This window comes from Strix aluco, chromosome 3 (assembly GCF_031877795.1).
Source record: "Strix aluco isolate bStrAlu1 chromosome 3, bStrAlu1.hap1, whole genome shotgun sequence".
NCBI lineage: Eukaryota > Metazoa > Chordata > Aves > Strigiformes > Strigidae > Strix > Strix aluco.
The window spans coordinates 70,424,266-70,444,883 of NC_133933.1; the positions used below are offsets into that span (position 1 = coordinate 70,424,266).

Below are 20,618 nucleotides of genomic sequence, written 5' to 3' on the forward strand. Positions count from 1 at the left end.
GTGCTGGGCAATGGCCCCAAACTCCTCAAGAGTCTGCAGGGTCCCAAGAGCAAGCTCAGCTGATTTTTTTTAACTTGGGTAAACAAGTGCTTTGCTATCCAAACATGGGTCCTTGGCCCCGTAGCACCCCTTCCTCTACATCGCACCCAGCCATGTGCATTCTGCCCAGGACAAGGAGAGATATTCCTCTGCTCCCTAGCTGGGGCATCCCACACTCAACTGCCACAGTCTTCTCAGGGCTACCACCAAGTTGGTTTTCTTTACAGTAGGAGCCATTGCATTAGTAACAGCAGGAATCCTGTCAGAGCAAACTCTTTTAATTGACATGTTTATGGCACCATAATGATGGTAATAAGGCAGAAATAATCTGACCAATCCTTGGCTAATTCAGTCATCTGGAGCGTTTTAGAAAACTGGCCCAACTGATCTGATCATGCTGTGGGAGTAGGCTAATGAACCATCAGAGGTCAACTGGAAAACTAGCAACTGCATCTCCTTTTCCCACACTCCCACTGTCTAACAGAGATGCTGGATATGGCTCTTTTCTCCTACTCCTAGCATCCCCTCTTTACTTGCCAAGAGAGCAGGAATCTCTGCTCTGCCTGCTGGATATATGGGACTCTGGTGAGTCTTTTCTCCAGGCTTTGAATCTTAAACATCTTTCAGAGGTGTAACAGTTATGTATCTGGGAGAAGGGGCAGCATGGGAGAAGGTTTCTAATAATAGTACTGCTCCTAGGAAGTTCTGAGCATTTTCTATGCCTGTGGTGTCACCTGCTCACAGAAAGAACTGGAAGCGCTCCTGGCAAAATGTGTTTCCTTTCCACATTCAAGATAGAAACCACGTTAGTGAAAGATTACAAAAATCTGACTGCTGTGTATTTAGATCACATGATACCCGTAACAACTGAAAAAGCCTTCACTTCCTGAATATACAGTCTTTATATTACTTGCATGTGCTATTCAACTATACAGTTGTGTAAATATTGGGCAAGCCTTGCATAGCTTTTCTAATGTGTAAAACAGAGCGGGTGTGGGGGGATCCAAAGGAAGGCATTTGCATAACGTTCCTGAAACTTACCACGCTTGCAATATTTTCTTTCTGATGCCCAAAGCAATGGTTTGGTCTAATAGATATGCAGTATTCAAAGATCTGTCTCTCCCTTTATGTTGTTAAATACAATCTTAAAATATATCAATGAAACTGTTAAAAGCCTGATTGACTTTTACTGACAATAGGATCTCTTCATTTTATCAGTCCTCACATTGGGTCCAGAATCTTATTATTATCAGAGAAATAGGCTGAATTAATGAATGATGCAACAACACATTCTGGTTTAGATCTTTGCCATTACAACCAAAAAATCCCCCAATTTCAGTCCAGATAAGTGACTGGAGCAAAACTGAGACAGGATACTGAAGGTTTGTGTTAATGGACAAATCTGTATGTTTATTTTATGTTCATGCTCTAGACTAGTAGGACACAAGCTACCTCAAGGCTAGAAGCTGCAGAGCCGTGACTGAACAAATGAGCCACCAGACCAAATTTGTTTGGATGGTGTCCAGACTGGACCTGCCTCATGTTCAGCCAATCTGGAGTATTCAGAGTGGGCTGTGTCTGTAGGCGCACACCTCTCTGCGTGTTCTTGTAGATAGGATCCATTAGTTATAAAATAATCCTATTTTTAAAGTATTTTTTGTTTTAGAAGAAAATTGATTATAAATAGATTCATTTACTAAATTAAAAATGTATCACAAACACTATACATTTATTTTTTAAAGTCATGGTTTTAGAAACTAGCTCTGCTCGTTGGGTTTTTTATAATATTATTTCTTTCCTGATTTCTTCCATCTTTTCTTTCTCTTCCTTCCTTTCTTTCAAACTTTCTTCCTTCCCTCTTTCCTGCCTATTTTCTTTCCTTCATTTCTTGCTCATTTCTTCCTTCCAGATTTTATTTGGACAAGATGGCTCATTTTTTATCCATTCCCCTGCCATCCACTGTAATTGGCTGGCTGGGGCCATCCAAGGAGGCTGTCTCCTGGGGGTGCCGAGCCAGAGAAGCTGCAGGTTCCTCCTACATGGCAGCACCCTCAGGTTTGCTATTGGCATACTCGGTAGGGCCAGTGATACACCCTGAAGTGCGTCCTCAAGAAAGAGTAACTCACACAGTCAGGTCTGGTTTCATAAGGCCCCAGTTCTTTCCTCACGGGATTTTTCATGTCAGTTTCTTGAGCCATCTGAATGTCACCAACCGCAGCCAGGCTGCACTGCACCCTCTGGTTTGGTGACCTTGCCTTCCTCTGCATGCAACCAGCTCACACTTTCTTCTAATGAGATTTCCACCCCCTCCTGGTCCCTTTATGCTGTTCTCAAAACATACCTCCCATAGCAGCCACCACATCAATAGCCATGGATATCACCTCGCACAGTGCTGCTGGCTACAAGATCTCCCAGAGTGTTTTTCCTGTAGCTAAAAACCAGCAGACAGTTCTTATTAACAAATTCATGTCATTCGTAGCTGGCCTCTCCCCACAGATTGTCCCTCTGACATTTGATGCATTCACCACTGCTGTGCCATACCTAATTGTTGCAAACCAGCCATACAACTGAGATCCACAAGTGCCAGCATTTGGCTCAGCAGTGACAGAAGGACTACTTGGCTGGCAAAGGGTGCTGTTTGCAGGGCAGCAACATAAGCCTCATCTCCCAGAGGAATGTGGCTGTAAATGAGTTTTTCTCTTTCCTGAGCACATCATGCTGACAGCCCTTAGGATCTCTTAGCTGCAGTAGCATCACTTCTGCTTGGTCTCCCATGTGCTGGCTCTGTTGCTCAAAGTGACACAAATCCCATTGATGGTGTTCAATAAAATTAGTGATTTTAAGCTCTCTGTCTGCTTTTGAAATTTCCATCTAATAGCAAAAAGTAGAGGAACTTATTAACAAAAGTGGTTGCACATGCCTGTGAATCCCATCGAAAACTAATCAAACGTTTCACTTCTATGAATAATTTAAAAATCCTGCATGTTCAATACAGGTTTTGTTCTGTATTTGGAAATACATTAAGCTACCTGCAGCCTATTAGGATACCACTAGTAATTCCAAAGGAGGTTAAGCAAATTCAGGGAATAAATTCAATTCAGTAGATGTAACCAATCTATTCCCAACTCCTAAAAGATTTTGCTGAGAAGGCTTTTCCCCATTAACAGCGCAGGAGTTCCAGATGACATGGAAGAGTGATAATTTAGTGCCAATACTTTTAAGGACTACCAGTGTGAACAATGCAATATATGGGTATAGCAGCCTGCCACAAACCCTGGGAAAAATAATGATGGAAAATAAAAATGGAGAATCACAGCTGATAGAAGTTGCTTAGCCCATTTCAGTTATCAGGTCATGAACAATGGCTTGGTTGCAGCATGGATGTATCTTTCTAGGTGGAAAATAAAAGATACAAAGAACTTCTTTAGTCTACCAGAAAAAATAATTTAAAAACCTTCCTGGAAGGTAAATCGAGAGGAATTCTATTAGCAATTAGGATCACATTCTTACCAGTAAGAGCACTTAGTGAAACAAGTTGCTTACAGAAATGAACTATCTGCCATCTCTTGATGTTTTCCAGAGAAACCTGGATGCATTTGTAAGGAACAGGGCTGGGACCCATGGCAGGTGCTGACCATGTAAAATGAGCAGGGCTGCACAGGACAGGGAGGCAGAACAGATGCCAGAAGCCCTGTCACATCACAGCATCAGGCACAGTCAAGCTGCTCCTCTGCTCTTCGGAGAGTGTCCTAAAATCTGATCAGTTGCTTTTCAGCTCAGATGCTTTAGTCCAGGCAGTGGCTGAAATGTACATGCTTTGACATATCTGCAGGTGGGTATTTTAGTGAGCTGCAGCTTACTCCAGATAAACAACTTCCCCTTTCCCAGGGGCTATGCACCCGAAGACAGGACATGGACATCCTGGTAGCTCTGGAAGTAACAAATGCCTGTGCAGAATCACACTGGTTTTGTCTGGGGGATCCTTCCAGCGTGTCAGTGTGCCAGGACTCCATGCACTGACTGTTCTGGGCTTAGTTCCCATCTCTCTCTTGGGCATGGTCCATTTTCTGTGATTGTCTAAGAGTTTCGTTTAATGTATTCCCTGCAGCAGTGAACCTAAAATATGGGCAATGCCTATGATCTCCTGCTCTTCTTCCCAGCACATTACACTTGCTGATTTTGACCTTTTGCAGCAGATTTTATATTTGCTACAAGGTATTGGGAGTGGCTTCAGAAAGTGCTTTTTCTAGTCATCCATTACCTGTGCACAAGCTGGTCCCTTTCTGTCCAGTGCCCCTACAAAGCCAGTGCTTGTACACCGTGACTGCAGCACCGTGTTTTCACAGTTGTTTCAGCCTGTTAGAAAACAGAATTTCCAAGATGCCTTTCAGTGCTTCCTCCCAAAAGGCGATGATTTGGGGTCTTTGTTTGGTTTAGTTCTGGTTTTGTTGTCCCACTTCCAACAGACAGTCATCTGGACTGAACAGAAGTGGGAAAACATAACCCACACCATCTGTGGCCCCTGAGGGGTAAATGGCACCTTACCTCAGAGCCCAGGTGTTCACCCTGTGCCAAATGAGCCCTGGTGATTTCTTCTGCTCAGTTAGCTGCTTCCCAAACCAACCATGTGACACTAAATGTTTGCTGTGCTTAGCACCAGGTATCTGGCAAGCCAAGAGCCACGCTGCCTTGGCTAGCCTTCATCCATGGGGGCTTTGAGCCCTTGTTTTGTGGAGTGAAATAAGGATGACAGAAACTAGAGGAGCCCTGAGCAGCTCTGTGACGTGGTGCACACAGCAGAGCTCTGAGATGGGGGGCTGAAAGAAAGGGTTTGTGCTGCAAAAAACTGAGCTCTCACAGAGGTAAAGAGCATGCCATTTTTAATCTAGATGGCATTAAAGCTTCCTCATTCATTCAAGCTGAAATAGAGACAATTGTATTTGTTTTAAGGATTGGAAATGCTGAGGACTGTGTGGCTGTAACGCATCCTGATTGCAGCCATCACCTGAGAAGTTGCGTGTAAGGTATGCCCAAGAGTATCCCCCGCTAGGCCCCAGAGACCACAAAGCACTTGGTTTCATGGGGACTACAGAAATGTCATTTTGAATGCATGGGATGGCACTAAGGGGCTCTGCAGGGAGGTTCAGGGAGCGATGAAGGTGGTCTGCAATGCAGGGCAGGGCTGGTGGCCCTCAGCCAGCCCTGGAATGGCTGTGGCTCACACGGGATGCTCGACTTCCCTGAAGGAAGGTGAAGAACTTGACCCAAGACAAGCTCTGTGACTTTGTTTCTATGGGAAAGAGCTTTGCACCAAATGAAGCCATTTCTGGCCAAGCCCTGAACTGAAATGGGGTATCCCAGCCAAGTGGGAGGTCTCCTGCCTCTGGGTAGCTCACTATCTCCCCAACCCAGCAGCCACTGTCCTCCCAGCATGGCGGCCAAGAGACACCATATGCTGGCAGGGAAAGGAGATGTCCAGAGGCAGTGGGTGCAGGGCAAGGAGATGCCCCGAACATGCCGGGCTGCTCCCTTGTGTTACTGGGGCAAAGTTGAGCCCAAAGGACGAGGCACTGGGGGCCCTTCCCTGAGGCTCCCACTGTTTCTAACCTTACTCTCATATTTCTTCTTTTCCCCGCTCAGTGCTCAGGCCCTTTTGCAATGACTGTTACAAAACCAAGATGGAGCAGGACCCTCTCCAGACATCTGCCACATGACTTGCACCAGGCAATGGCTTTGTCAATAACGACAGCAGGAAGAGCTGTTGTTTCTGTCACAACAGATGCTGGCAGGAGGGGTGCTCAGTGCCCCAGCACGTGTTGGCAGGTTGGTAGAGCACAGCTCTGCCTGCCTGCCTCACCCTGAACCACGACAGGCGGGAGGGAGCAAAAGAAAGAGAAGAAATCCATGGGAACAAACCTTGTGGACAAATGTGAGGTGCTGGGAAGCATGGGCAAGACTCAGAAATAAAAAACAGATCAACAGTTTCCATATTGATGTTAAGCTCTCAGTGATGTACCTGCACGACACTTGGGATTTCCATGCTTGAACCTGGAATTTTGGCAGGAGGATTTCTCTGCTGGACCAGGGCAGAAACTTGGCTGACATTTTCCACCAGCATCAGGAAAGGTCTTTGCAATGGAGAACTTCACCACCAGACCTTTTTCATGTCTGCCTTACTACTTTTCTGATAAAAAAGGTTTGTAACAACAACTTAAATTTCAGGATCTGATCTTTCATATCATAAATCGATGTCAGTGCTTATTCACATTTTTTCTTAACATCTGTCTGAAGTAGAGTCATTCTGTCAGAAGGATTCAGAGCTGATGAAGTGACATGTTGCCACTTCCAATGACTTTCAGTCCTGTTCTGTGCAGGCCTGGGGACATGAGAAAACACAGACATGGAAGTTTAGCACAGTTTCTCCTTACTAGCAAGCTCAACTGTCCTCTGTCCCTAAATCTTAGTACACCTTTCAAAGTGTATGTTGTGAGTCCCAGTCTTGCTTCTCGCCCAAGAGACATTTAAGATCACTATGAGAATTATGTCTCTCAGTAACTCATCAAAAGCAGTAAATTAATAAATCTGTAAAACAGCCTGAAGACCATGATGCTGTCAAACAACTGCAGGCCTTTTATTTGCTGGCAGTTACCATACAATGACATACTACAGATGCCCACTGTCTTGTGATGCATCTGTCATATCAGACTGGGACAACCACCAGTAATAGCTAGCCCACAATGGTGTCCCTGTAAACGTGTGTCCATCATGCAGTGGAGACTGTCTGTGTCTGGCAGCAGCAGCAGCTGCAGGACACACTGGCAATGTCCCGTAGGTACAGCTTGTCACCATCTGCAGTACTTAGTGGTGAGCCACCAAATGGGGCATACTGTGCGTACCAAAACATATGTATGAATCTTTAGCTCTTTTAAGGTAGTTTGACAAAATAAATTGCTCTCTTTCCCCACTGTTCTCATTCTTTCAACACCAAGTCCAGCCTGCCTGGTCCTGGTGGGGCCCTTCCTGGGTCCTTCAGCCAGAAGTCGGGTAGCCACAGGCACTGACTCCTCCCCTGGGGAAAGCAGATCCCCGGGGACACCTGAGAGAGGCTTCTGAGGCCACACCACCCACAGAGACCTCTGTCCCTTGCCACCAACACCAGAGAGAGTGTGGAGAGGAAAGGGGACATGTGTCTGAAATGTCCAGACTTCGGGGGACCAGCTGCTCTAATGGGGCAAGTTAGTTCCTCAGTAGCTACATGGACTTTGGGACCATGTTCAGCTCCTGACTTGCAGCTGGTCACTGTTCCAGTAACTCACCTAAAGTGTCTTAAATCCAAGTCTGAACAATTTAAAAGTAAAGTGTTTAAAAGACATAGTATGAATTTGATGGGGTTTACTGTAAAAAAAAGGTGAAAGAAGTTTTAATTTTTCCCCTGTGCAAGTGAACACCTAAACTACACATTCTCTTAAACCTTTAGTTGTCTAAGCTGTTTCAAAAGCTCAAAAGCCAGCTAAAACTAAACCAAACCAAACCAATTTCAGAAAAACTGTTGAAGTGAATGAGATTTTTAATTTGAAAACTGAAAACAGAAAGTCCTACTCTCTGAAGACCACAGAATTGGAGTGAAACACAACACACAAGGCAGAGGCATCCCACCGTGACCACGGGAAGCCAGGGAGCCTGGTGCAGCCCCAGATGCCATAAGCACATGTTCTCCAAAGGCGTGGACTTTCTTTGTTGAGTTGGAGGAGTCCTTTTGCCAGGGGTCGGCAAATGTCCTGGAAATAGAGAGTTGGAGAAATGGACATACCTGAATGTGAGTGCTGTGGCTTTATGCAATGCAAGAAAGCTTAGGTCTCTATAAAAGACTATTTTAAATTAACGTAGCATAGTGATCTTGCATAGCACTCCCTGGCTGCAACAAGGCAGCACAGGGTTTTCCCATGGCTGCTCTCTCACCTGGCTCCAACAAGGTCGCATGGCAATTGCAGACATTTCTCTGAGATCTTAGAGGCCCCATTGTCCCGTCTAAGGACACCTGCAGTGTGTTAGGATGCCATACCTCCCAGCATATGCTAGAGAGTAGCCTTAGAGGGCACGCTATGATATTAGTTCAATGAATGCCTTCAGCTAGGTGAGGAAAGCCTCCCACTGCCCAGCCCAGTATTTCGTTTAATAGATACTGGGAGAGAGGCAGGGAGGAGAAGTGATTTGCTACGGGTTCAGAGAACAACTTGCACGGCCAGGTAAAATTGCTTAAAAGGTTGCTTTAAACAAAATGTTAAATAAAAAAGTTGCTTTAAGTACCACTAGGCAAGATTAGTATCAAATATCATCAAAATGCCAAAGAAAGAGTAAGAAGGTTTTATTAAATAACAAATAGCAAAAGGAAATATACCTTTCTCTGCACAGCAGGGAGGAAAAAGAACAGATCAATAGGGGACTAATGAAAATATTGAACAATTAAATTGCCTCTGGCATTCCAAATGAGAGTGTCAGAAAGTGTACATATAAAACTCGATTTGCAAGGTCAGAAGAGGACTCATGCAGCATGCAAAGAAGTGGCATCAGATCATGTTTAAGAGATTAAGACTATTTTAACTGAACAAAGAGCCCCAGCTGGAAAAATCTATGGAGAACCTATGTTTGTTTTGTGGTGTTTTCAGCATTTCTCTGAGGGAAGAGAGATCGTTCCAAGAAAAGAAAGGTGTGAGCAGCTTTTCCTCAAAGGAAGGTTTCTGCTTCAAATTTTAATTTCAAAATGATAATTGGTGACAAAAAACTTTACAGGATTTTTAAGACTTTTACTAATTTTTGTTTTTTAATGTTTTGTTCTCTGTTTCACAGATGCTTCTAGGACTGGAACTGCTGCATAGTCGTGTTGAACTGATCCTAAAGTAATTTCAGCCCTAACAAAAACAGGAAACCCCAGTAATCATAACAAAAACTTTGTTCTAATCCGGCCACAAAGTTTAGGTGCTTTTTTAGTTGCTTATCTAAACACCTGCTGTTATGTCTAAGCGGATTTTCCAGGATTACCTCTCAATGGCAATTGTGATATCTGGAGGCATGAGACCGTTGCATTTGTTTTAAATTTAGTTAAAATATTAAGATGACATGTCCTGTGAACCAAAGTTCAAACGTTTGTACACTTGCAAATGAGGAGATGTATAGTGTGGACTATACCTAAATATACAAGAAAATTTTTGTCTGGATAGATCTGTTTCTCTGTCACTGGGGAAAACATAATCCTAAAGGTACATTTTCAGGTAGGTTTGTCCTGACATAGAACAAACTCAAGTCAATAAAACCATACTGACATATGCCAAAGATCTTCTCCAGTGCTGAGTTTTGCATTTGAAAATTACTTAAATTAGATTCTTGCATCTGTTATTCTTGCCACATCTCTCAGAAGGTTGATGGGATCTTGAGTCTTTCAATTTTGTTTTCCGTAGTGCTAAAACACCAGGCAGTGTTGCCTCTGTACTTAGCAGGTTCAGGATCGAGCCATGGGGTGAACTCTGGGTCTGTTTCTAGCTCTAGCAGCAGGGAAAGTGCTGTAACAGTCTCCTTGCAAGGATGTAACAACTTGCACGTTAAAGAAATGGAATCTCTGAAGAGAAAATCAATCTAGGATTTGATGCTCAATATTTAGTCTAACATGTGATATTATTATTGTAACTGAGTTTTAGAGATCACTGCAGCTAAGATATGAAGCTTACACAGGAATGAAAATATTTCCTGCCTGAAAACGGGAACAGAAGTCCAGATGGTGCAAAATGACTTTAGCATGACAGAAAACTGAAAGCAGCTTTCTTTTTGAAAGCCAAAAATAAATTTTCTTGTATGAAATATTGTTAACTTCAACATGCAGCATTTTTCTTTTTGTTAAATTCTCTCCCTCTCTCTCTCTCTCAGATCCATATTTCCTACCCCTCAAACTGCCTAAATCTAAATACAGTCAAGGGGAAACGTGTCTAGACCAAAGCTATTGTAAATGCTGGGAAGATCTCCCATCTTTTCCTTCCTACAATAAACTGCTGTCTGAGTTTGTGCCCTAGCTTCACCTCCATAAGCCTTGGCAGAAGGATGAAAGGGGAGGACCATGCAATATGACCTCCACCAGTATCTCCACTTTCTCCCCTGAGGTGAGCATGGGCTCACCTCGCTGGGGAGCTCTTGCTAGCCAAACTATTCATCTGAAAGAAAAGAAATACTCTTTTTTTTTTTTGGTTGCGAGGCCGTGTATGGTCCTAGGTTCTTCTGGTTATTGTTGAATTGAGAAGTAGATAGATGCACATGAGCTCAACTATTTAAGCTTCTCATACAGCAAAATTAAGTAATCCATGCCAGCTTTGTTAAACTTGTTATAAAGGATCGAACCCAAGCATTTTGTCACAGGTACCAATAAAACCTTTCTGTCGAAAGTGCACCACGCACTCAATTAAGGCCACTGGCAACAGGTGCCTGTGCTTACTACTTTCTGTCGAGCCTTTATAAGTAGTCCAACAAATCCAAAAAGTCCTGGAGTTGAAAGCAACTGATACAATGAAAGATGTGCTCATCTGCAGGTGGATGAGGTGCTAATCCTGCAGTGTGGCACTGCTTTTCCTTTGATATTTTCCACAGCAATGCAGCAAGACAGACATAGTGAAGTCTGGTTACCAGACCATGAGTAATTTCTGCTTGACTCAGTCTAGGATGGTTTGAAATGACCAAACTGTACCCCATTGCTTAAAATTACCTCAGATCCAAAAGATTGGAAAATGGTAAATGTGGCATCAATATTTAATAAGGTCCCTGGGGAAATTTTGAAAATTACAGGGAGATAAATCTGCTTTATATATTGAACAGATTAACGGAAACAATATTAAAAAATAGAAGAATATGTTATACAGGGAATGAATTAACATGGCTTTTAGAGTAAAATCTGTTGGAGTTATCTGAAGATATCAACAAACAAACAATTAAAAATGAGCTAATCACCAAATCATTTTAACGATGTCTCTCCTCAGAGTGCATTAAAGAAACTAAGCAATTATGAGCATAAAATTAGTAGAGTAATAGAAAATTTAGAACTCTATAATGTTTGTAAGTGATCATGAAAAGAACATGAAGAATTAGGAGAGACATTTGATTATGATACTGAATTATTCACAGTAGTCAAAGTTAAGTCCATCAAGAGCTGTAAAAAGATTTTGTGAGACTATCAGTAAATAATGCAATGGCTGAAGAAATTCAGTACTGATAAATACAAAGTAATGCAAAACCTACTCTAATTACATATTCATACTAATAGTCTCTATATTAGCTATTACTACCCAGGAAAATGATCTTGCAATCACTGTGAATATTTATTTGAAAATTTCAGCTTAGTTCAGGGAAGTGATCAAAAAGCTAAACTGAATGGTAGGAATTATTAGGAAAGAAATAGGGAATATAGAAGAAAACATCATCATGCCAGACTGCATATGCCTCTGGAATGACAACGGTGTCTTCAGTTCTAGTCACATCAGCCCAGAGGGCCTGTCCTAGAGTTAGAGAGGTGTAACAACAGCCAAGGAGGATAAAAATACAGAAATACAGAATGGTTCCCATATGAGAACACACATTCCCAAAGAAAAGAGAAATAGCAAGTAGGTTATTTGTATTAGTAAGGAGCTCTAAATTGAACTAAGGGGCAAGGGACAAAGGAGGATAATTCTCTGTGCCAGTGGTGGGAAAGATACTGCTGATGCATGAAAATCCCCTCGGGCTATAAAAGAGCAATCTGCACATCTTATCACCTCCAATAGGCTGTCCTAAATTTACAAAGTCTATGATTATATTTTTATTCGTAATCTGATCACTGCTTCGTAACAATGTTTTTTCTGTATATGATCAAATGTATAGTACAGAAACTTTCCAAAGCCCAAGGAGTAAGGGTAACAAATCTCACAGCTTTTAGACTAGCTGAATTAAAAACTTAAATAATTTCTTATTTTAAAAGACAGAAATAGTTTTACAGTTGGGGTTTTCCTGAAGTGGATATGGTTTCCATATCAATCCACAGTGGATTTTCCCTCCAAGTACTCATCCATTTGCCCCCCTAAGCCATGTAAAGATTTTCCACTGAAAAGATCCTTTTGCAATAGGTTCCACAGGTTATTTGCTGCATGACAAACCCCTTCTTCTGTTTTTGTGTCCTGCCAGCTTCCTCTCATGCCCCTTATTGTGACACAGTATATTGAAAGGATACAGGCTGTCAAAGCACCAAATAATAATATGCACCCAGACTGTTGCCATGTGTTTGAGAAGGACCATAATTTAAAAGAACATAAATAGGAAAGGAGCACAAATGAAAAGGAATATGAATACTACGTTCTCTCCACTTAGCAGGTTTGGTGCATTAAGAAGAACCAGACTCTTCTGTTAGCTGTAGCAATGCTATTTCACCCCCAAACCAAGTGGAAAAACAAAAGTGTAATTTCAGTTATAATTATTATCCAGGCAATATTTCTCCTGACCTACTAGCACAGTTAGAACATTTTCTTTCAAAATATGCCTTTATTTTCTGCAGCCACAAATCTATCACACATTAGCTATTCTGCCTGATGTATTGCATTTGATCCAATGGTCTAGTTGAAATATATTTGCCCTAGGAGGGTGTAAATTACTCAAATTGCTTAGCTGTGAGAAGGTGATCTTGCTAATGGCACCACATCCATGCCAGGCAGAACTGCATGACTGCTCCTCGGCTGTTGGCCATGGCCTCGGGGCCTCCCGGGTGGAGAGGATTTCCAGTGTCCTGTTTGAAAACCAGAGCTGTCCACCAACTTGTTGCTGGGAACCTCCTCCTTACCACAACAGCCAAATATTTCTGATTCAGCATGGCAATAAAAGGACAGCTGTCAATCTCAGTATTTAAGTGCTTTGGGCAAGGCTTGCTACAGGATGTGGTGTAGTATGTGTTTTGCCATTCCCTGTGCATGTTGTGGGTACAGATTCACAGCCATTAGTAGTAGGGCATATGAGCAACCCAAGCCACTCAGCATTCTGCAGCCCACTTCTACTTCTGTGACAGCTGGGACTATACCAAATTATTCATTATTTTTAACTAGAACTGAGTTTCTTTCTAGCTCATTAATTCACTTATGACTTCAACTGCCTTTTATTATTATCTTCTTATATGTCTTCTCTGCTCTTTGGAAATCATTTTCATTTTTGGTAATCAGGCTGGTAATCAAAGCCTCCAGTTCCAGACGCAAGCTCCCACTCACAAAATCCCTGAAGGGTTGATTGCTGGAAACTGGGAGGATCTGCCAGGGAGAGAAACACTGAGCTGCCCCTGTTTAAGCAGCCACTGCTGGCTGCTCTTATGAGTCAGCAACATGGATCTTTGCTCTAACTCAGCTCTTACATCCATATGAGTAAAGTAGATGGGGAAAATTTATGGTTTGAAATAGTATGTTTATTCATATAAACTACAGTTTGGTATAGGTAATACCTGTTAAGAGAAGAGATAGATTTCCGATTCTCATTTGGCTCTGAAATGCTCTAGGAAGGGAAACAGTCAAGAACAGACAAAAAATGTTGAGTTTCTCTAATGTTTTGTTTGTCGTAAAAACTGGGCTGATTATTCTTGCATAATTTTATGCATAAAGATTTTCGAGCTTATAAAAAGCAATAATGTGGCTTGTAGAATGAATCTGTAAATACGTTCACAGGTTTACTTTGCCATTGTTTAACTGTGTTTATCCCAGAGGCTCAGAACAAGAGTTCTAAAAATATTCACTGTTGGCCCAAGTCTACTTTCATTTCTGTTAATATGAATGTCCCATCCTGGGTAAGCTTTTCCTGTAGACTGTTAGATGAATTTACCTCAGTTGGGTACCAACGGCATTTTCAGTTTTAAAAACATACTCTAAAGTAGTCTGATTAAAAGTAGGGCTACTTTACACATCATGCCAACAGCCCAGTCTGTAAACAACTGCCTAATAAATATTTACTGGTTCAGGTTTGGGATTCTACTTCTACATCTCTTCTCTCAATACAGAACTCTGGGTGATGAAAGAACCTCCTGAAGGTTACTTGGATTTGAAATCAGTTTCTCTAACTTTGGTGTCTCCTAGCCCCGGTTTTTGTATCTTCTGGGTGTGCTGCCACTCTGAGCTTCTTTTTCTCTCCAGTAAGGCACCTTATGGTGCTCACATGTATGGGCAAAACCCTTCTTGTCATACAGATATCTTATGTGACATTGGCTTCTGCAGCTGCAGTAGGAAGTGGATGGAAAACAAGCGATTATGTGAGCCTAGGCCCATGTGTGACCATGCAGGAGTCTCAGCTGCAGCCATCAGGCAAGACTCTTTGGCCTGTGCTTTGTGTGTAACTTAGTGTGCCCGCTCGTACAATTAATAAAATGTCTGGATAGCAGCTAACCCTTTGATAAGTATTTCTCTCTCTGGTTTAAGAGATGGTTTCTTTTGAAAGCTTCTTAATTTATTTGTATGATTTTCAGGGTAAGTGTTGGTAGGATACAAAGATTCTTTAATATTGGGGGAGCGTAACTCAGCTGCTGCAACACGTTCACACCAGACTGTGCTCTGGTTTCTTGGGCTCATGTTTGGTTTTAAACTGGTCTCATACAAACCCACAAATCTAAATAACATGGACAGTGAAGGATGAATTACACAAAACAGCCAAACATGAGCATTTCCATGCGGCATAGCCCCCACCAGAGGAGCACTGTAAGACGACTCCCAGGCAAACCAGAGAAAGGAAGGACCATGTGCAATACGGGGATTTTATCTGTGTGTTCAGTGTCCACCTCCATAGGTTTTCATTTGATTTTGGCCACATGCCTCCTGTGCCTTTGGCCCCCCTCTGGGGCCAGCAATGGCTCAAGCAATCTTCTCTTTGGATTTCTCTAGAGTGAGAAAAGCAGACAGGGTAAGAAAATGCCAAACGTTTTGGTAGAGCCAAGTGCTATGGGATTTCTTTCAGGAATAATGATTAACAAATGTTAGCTAACACTTTTCTGAAACCTCCTTTTTCTAATTGTTGCAAGGACCAGTTTGAGTCTGGAATATTAATAGTAACATTAATCCACTCATGCATAAGCTAATGTAGTATTTGGATGGAAATGTCTGCTGGTATGGGGAACAACTCACATGACAGCTGTGGATGTGGCTATGGGGGTGACAGGAGGGGCCAGCTGAGGCCACGCGGAGCGTGCTGTGCCCAACCGCTGGCGCTGCCCCTGCCTGCCCAGGGTCCTGGCCCAACACTCGCCGAGGCATGGCTGGCCTTCCTCAGTGCCACTGCTTGTCCCCGACTCTCCCGGGAGGAACAACACAGATGTCCAGCCAGGACTTGGCTCTTCTGCCTGGTACACACCACCTACAACCACATCTTAGCTCCTCTTCCCTTTCCGTGACTTTGCCTTCGGCTCACGGCAAAGCTAGGCCAGACCCTGTAAGGACTCTTCTTCTCGGACACAGTCCCCCTGCGCAACTTCGATTCCAGCTACCTGAGAAAGATGTGAGACACTGTGGCAGGAGGTCAGCAATGCAAAATTGCCGTGCCGGGAATTGCTGAGTCGCACAGTCAGTGCATCAGTGCTGGTGGTGGCAGGTGGTAGCTCAGCACCAGAGAGGCTCCAATCCAGGGAACTGTGGAGACCAGCCGCTCTGCTCCTGTCTGATGCCTGCCCAAGCAGCAGAGAGACTTTGGGGTGAGGAGTGTGCTTAGCTTAGTAGTTTGTCAAATCCCATTTTTTAATGTGTTTTATGTAATAAATGATCACTTTATGCTTTTGAGTTGTGCATGTCCTGTTTGCAGAGTCTCTTTGTGCCTGGTTAAAGATGCCCAAACAAACTGATCCAAAGGAGAGGCCATAACGTCTTTTGAACTAGGACCTACTTGTGTTCACCTTCCCAGCCCAGTTTTTCCTGTGCTGGTGGGGTTGGTTGTTCACCCAGCTTGGTAGAGCATATTGCTCTTCTCCACAAAGACAGGAGACTCCCCATACACAGTCTTTTTTTAGTCTCTTTTCATGACTCTGGTAACTTCACTGACTACAGGGAAGATCCTTCTTCCCTTTGATCCCACGGCCTCCAGCCTCTGTTACTCCATCAGACTTCCTAGTGTAAATTATTAATGTCTATAAATTATTAATTCACATTGATGGTCCAGAAATGCTACAGTAGTAAAAAACCCAGAAGCTTAATAAGTAATTATGAAGGAGCATCTCCGCAGTTACCACAGATTAAAGTGGTCTTCCAATAGCCTGAAGTTACAGGATAGCAACAAGACAAAATGATGCAAATTGATCTGTGGCTTCTCCATGCATATCTTGTGTGACTCACTAAATTCAGTGATGTCCAGTAACATGTCTTTAGTCTGTGTTATTTTGAAAGTAATAAACCCTCATATACTGAAAATTCAAAAAGTGTCTAGTATAGAACTAATTCAGTTAATTTCTGGTCTCTCAAAAACATGAAGAACTTTGTTTCCTTTTTTATAATCTTCTTTTAAGGTACAATTAAGTGGGTGTCCTGTGTATTTCAGTGCCTTTCCTGTATTTCTAGAAAAATTATTACTATGTCTTCACAGAAAATTATAGAATACATATGGAACAAAAATGTCATGTAATTTACAATTGCTTGATGAGCAATGAATCTATTTCTAGATGTCTGCTACATCTACCACTAAAAGTAATTTCGGTTATATGTTTCCTTGATTAACACATTTTTAATGGTTTAATTGTAATGGAGCTATAACATACTAGAGACCTGTCCTGCACTTGAAGTTTTGCCAGGAAGGGTGAAGTTAAGAATATCTGGATTTACTAAAAAATTAATCCATTTATTCCATCTTCACTTTTGAAATGTCTTCCTTACCTTTGCAGTGTTACTCATTTAGGATGTTGGTTTAGCCTGCTCCGCATATTCCTTTTGTTAGCAATCGTTCTACAAATAAGAGTTTCCACCCTGGTGCAGTGATACATCTCATTTTAGAGCATAATGGTAAAGCTGCTTTTAATTTATCTAGTTATCATATTTGCTTGATGGTTCTGCTTGGTTTTGCAGTGGATTTTTTTGATAATTAACCTAAATAAGTTTGCTGACATTACCTTTACAAAGAATAGACATTTCATTTCCTCTTACCCATGATTTGTATTCCAATCTCCTGTACTTTGCAAGCATAAAGTAATGCAGCCAGCAGCTCGATGCTGCTGCCATCGCATTCAGCCATTTGCAAGCATTCAGTCATCCATTGGTTTCTGGAGGAGGGAGGTTTGTTTCCCACTCTGCTCGGCTGGCTGGCAGCATGCGTACCCCAGAATTTAAGATTATTTGCAATTAATTTCTGTAGTGCTCTGTGCACATTTAAGGATTTGCCTGCTTAGTACACTTTGATTTCCAGACACAGAAGTTCAGTGCACCTATGCAATGATAAATGTATTAGTAAAAGGAGCTTCTAATGTATGCTTTGTTTCTTTGCTTCTTCCTGCTCCTCTAGGGAACATCTTCCTGAGCTTTGCCTTGACTTTGCCTCGATCCTGTAGTATTTCTTGGGGCCTTTCCCTTCAGTGCTCTGCCAGAGCGGTATTTCACAGCCACATGCTCATTCAGCCTTCCCTCTCAGATGTATTTGATTGGAAAATGTGACCAGGAAACGGGACATTTCCCTGTACAGTACAGCTGAGTGACACACACAAGTGTGCAGCATTTGACTTACCAGATGCAGAGAACGCTACCGTTTTCCTTCATTTCATCCTTTATTCTTCTAAACATTTGGACTTATTACATCTTTTTTACCCTGGCAGCTACTTTTGAATTTTATCAGTAGCTGCTGGCATTTCTTTTTGGCTTTGTTTTTCTGTTACATTGTGGTTGTCTGAGTTATGACTGAAGTTAAATCATATCAGCATGTTTTCTTCTTCTTCTCTTCTGACTGTTTCAGTGCCTGAAGTTCTCTGTATGGCTGGGGAAAAAAAAGAATGAAACGTAAAAAGGATTCTGAAAGTGCAATGTTTTCCCTGACTTTTAATTCAAACTGTAATTTTGCTAAAAAAACTTCACCAGAATCTCTAGAGTAATTTCTGACCTCAAAACATCTCTGCCTTTCTTATCTGAAATAAAAACTCCTTTCACTTCAAATAACCTTCTGCTGAAATCCTCATATGTCATTTCTTAATCAACTCCTTTTAACTACCCTAATTCTGCATTTTTGATTGGTTTAATCCTTAATCACCAAGAGGAAAGTGTGGCTTTTATTTTCTGGCAATGAGGAGAGAGTCCTGTGTGAGAAACAGTTCCATGTCCCAGTCTCTGCTAATGCATTTTGCATCCAAGAGTCACTAAACAAAGCACGTAAATAGCAGTGGAAGCAGAGACCAGAACCCAGCAGTCAAACTCCAGCCTCTTGCTCCAGAAGTATTTGCTTATCAATGCCAGAGCGCCCTTTTTGCTATGGCAGGAATGGCAGGCATATCACTTTTTGTTTTCCTATGTACTGTTCTAATTATTGCTCCAGTATGAGAGCATTTTATTTCTCAGCCCAGCCGTCTCTCAGGACTGATTTTCATTCAGTACAAATGTTCTCATTATAAAGACTTAACATGAGGAGAATATAAATGAGAAAATGAATGCACACTAAGAACTTGCTTATAAACTGTGTGATCAAAGGAACAGCAGAGTAAAACACATGTCAGCATTAACGTGCTCCTATTTCCAGGGTTCAAACAGTTTCCTTTCCCATAAGAATGGTGCGATTCCTTGTCTCTGAAAGCAGGCCAACGTAATGATTTTGTTTAACTGAAATAAAAAGTGCAAAGCACTTCTATAGAACATTATGGTACAGCACTAATGAGCTCTTTGAAAGCAAATGCACCTTCATCAGTTTCAGAGATTACCCCTTATTACTATGTGAAAACTTACAAAAGAATCAAAATTCCAAAAGGTTTTCACAAATTAGATTACTACATGACCATGACTTAGAACAATTTTCATAAAGCTAAAACAAGACCTACTTTAACCAACCGCCCGCTAACCACACAGCTGACCCACTCACCATCTGTCTTGGGAGGGTGCATCCCTTGGGAACTGCTTTTGTTGGGTGGTTTTGGGCCGCCTCCACTGCCTCAGGATCAGACAGTAGTCACCTCTAGGTGAAGGCTTCAGTGCACAGCCACGCAGGCCCTCCGCTGACCTCTGGCAGAAACCAGAGGTGTCTCTGCAAAGACATCAACCTCTGGGATTTCAGTGACAACCTCCCCCTTCTCCAAAGGGATGGAAAGAGCTGAAAGCCACAGCACGATTCAGTCCCTCACTTTCTCAGGCCAGGACAAAGTGCCATTAACAGCTGAACAGAGGCAGAGGGCATTCACAGATAAAAGACTGTTGTGAAAAAGATTGTGCAAAACAAAGTCCCAGGCTAGAAGCAGAGTGAAGCAACCCTCAGGCATCCGGCTACCAGGCTCCACCTGAGGCAACCGGATTCCTTCCTGGCTTCCATGGGGCTGCAGCTGCCTCTGCAGGTAGTATTTCACCTGCAGTGAAAAAGTTTCAGTTTACACTTCATTTCACAAGCATATTCTCAGACATAACTGAATTTAAAAAGTACATGTGTTTTTACTAAACTTCAAATTACAAGCTCTACTGAGTGCATTGGCTTTGCTCTTCTATTTTTCCTGCTTGCTGGCTACATAAATATGTAGGATATGTCTCAAGACTTATAAAATCAGAATTCTGACAAGAATATGAGTCATGTCTAGACTGACATAAAAATGAAACAGTATCATTCTTGTCACCAGAATGAAGCATGGCTGACACTCTTTGATCCATGAGACACTCACATGGGCTTTAGGCTAAAATAGCACATACAAAAGTGTGCACAGTTATAATCAGAAACTTCTGTAAATATAGAACATGAAGCTTCTTGAATCCTAACTGTCAGATTATATAACCTTGCCATGAAGTAGTATTAAACCACTCAAAGCATCATACTTACTTCAGTAGGACCATTAGTAGATAGATACAGGGCATTATCCAGTGTGGATCCCAATATGTGTGTATCTGGATAGAATATCTGAATCTGACCTTAAGCTCCAATCCTTTTTAGATTTATATCAGCTTCACTCAACACAGAAACACTATTTAGTTTCCTTTTCATGAAGATCTTGATTCATATTCATCTGCTGCATTACTATCTAACTTCCAGACTGAGCATCCTTATGCCGTGCTCACCCATGTTTGGAGACACTGGTTTCTACAACAGGCTCCCTTCCTACATCAAAGAATTGGTGTCTGTTGGTCAGGACTTACACAGATTTACTGATCTCTCTGGTTATTCTGTCAACTCTTAAACACTTCTGATGCACAGCTCAACAGTGCAGACAATTCATGGCAAGGGCTGCTCAGGTATCAAATGTATGGCTTCTGCAACTTTTGTGCACTACGCCTAGACCACGTGTAGATGTCAGGAACAGTTTCTCAGTGGGTCACGGGCAGTCCAAAGACTTCTAGCTAGACTAGTCCTGGAAGCTGAGCTACTGATTTTAAACCTGTCACAGACTTCTCTACAATCAGCGGTGT

The 20,618-nt window shown here is 42.2% G+C and overlaps 1 long non-coding RNA gene across 1 annotated transcript; it reads right to left on the reverse strand.

The window, feature by feature from the left end:
• Positions 1 to 7,588: 7,588 nt before the first annotated feature.
• On the reverse strand, positions 7,589 to 19,545 carry LOC141921804 (uncharacterized). Its single transcript, XR_012622784.1, has 3 exons — positions 19,096 to 19,545; positions 17,761 to 18,006; positions 7,589 to 7,817 (listed from the first exon to the last, which is right to left on the reverse strand). It is a non-coding gene; the product is annotated as an uncharacterized LOC141921804 (long non-coding RNA).
• Between the last annotated feature and the right edge of the window lie 1,073 nt (positions 19,546 to 20,618).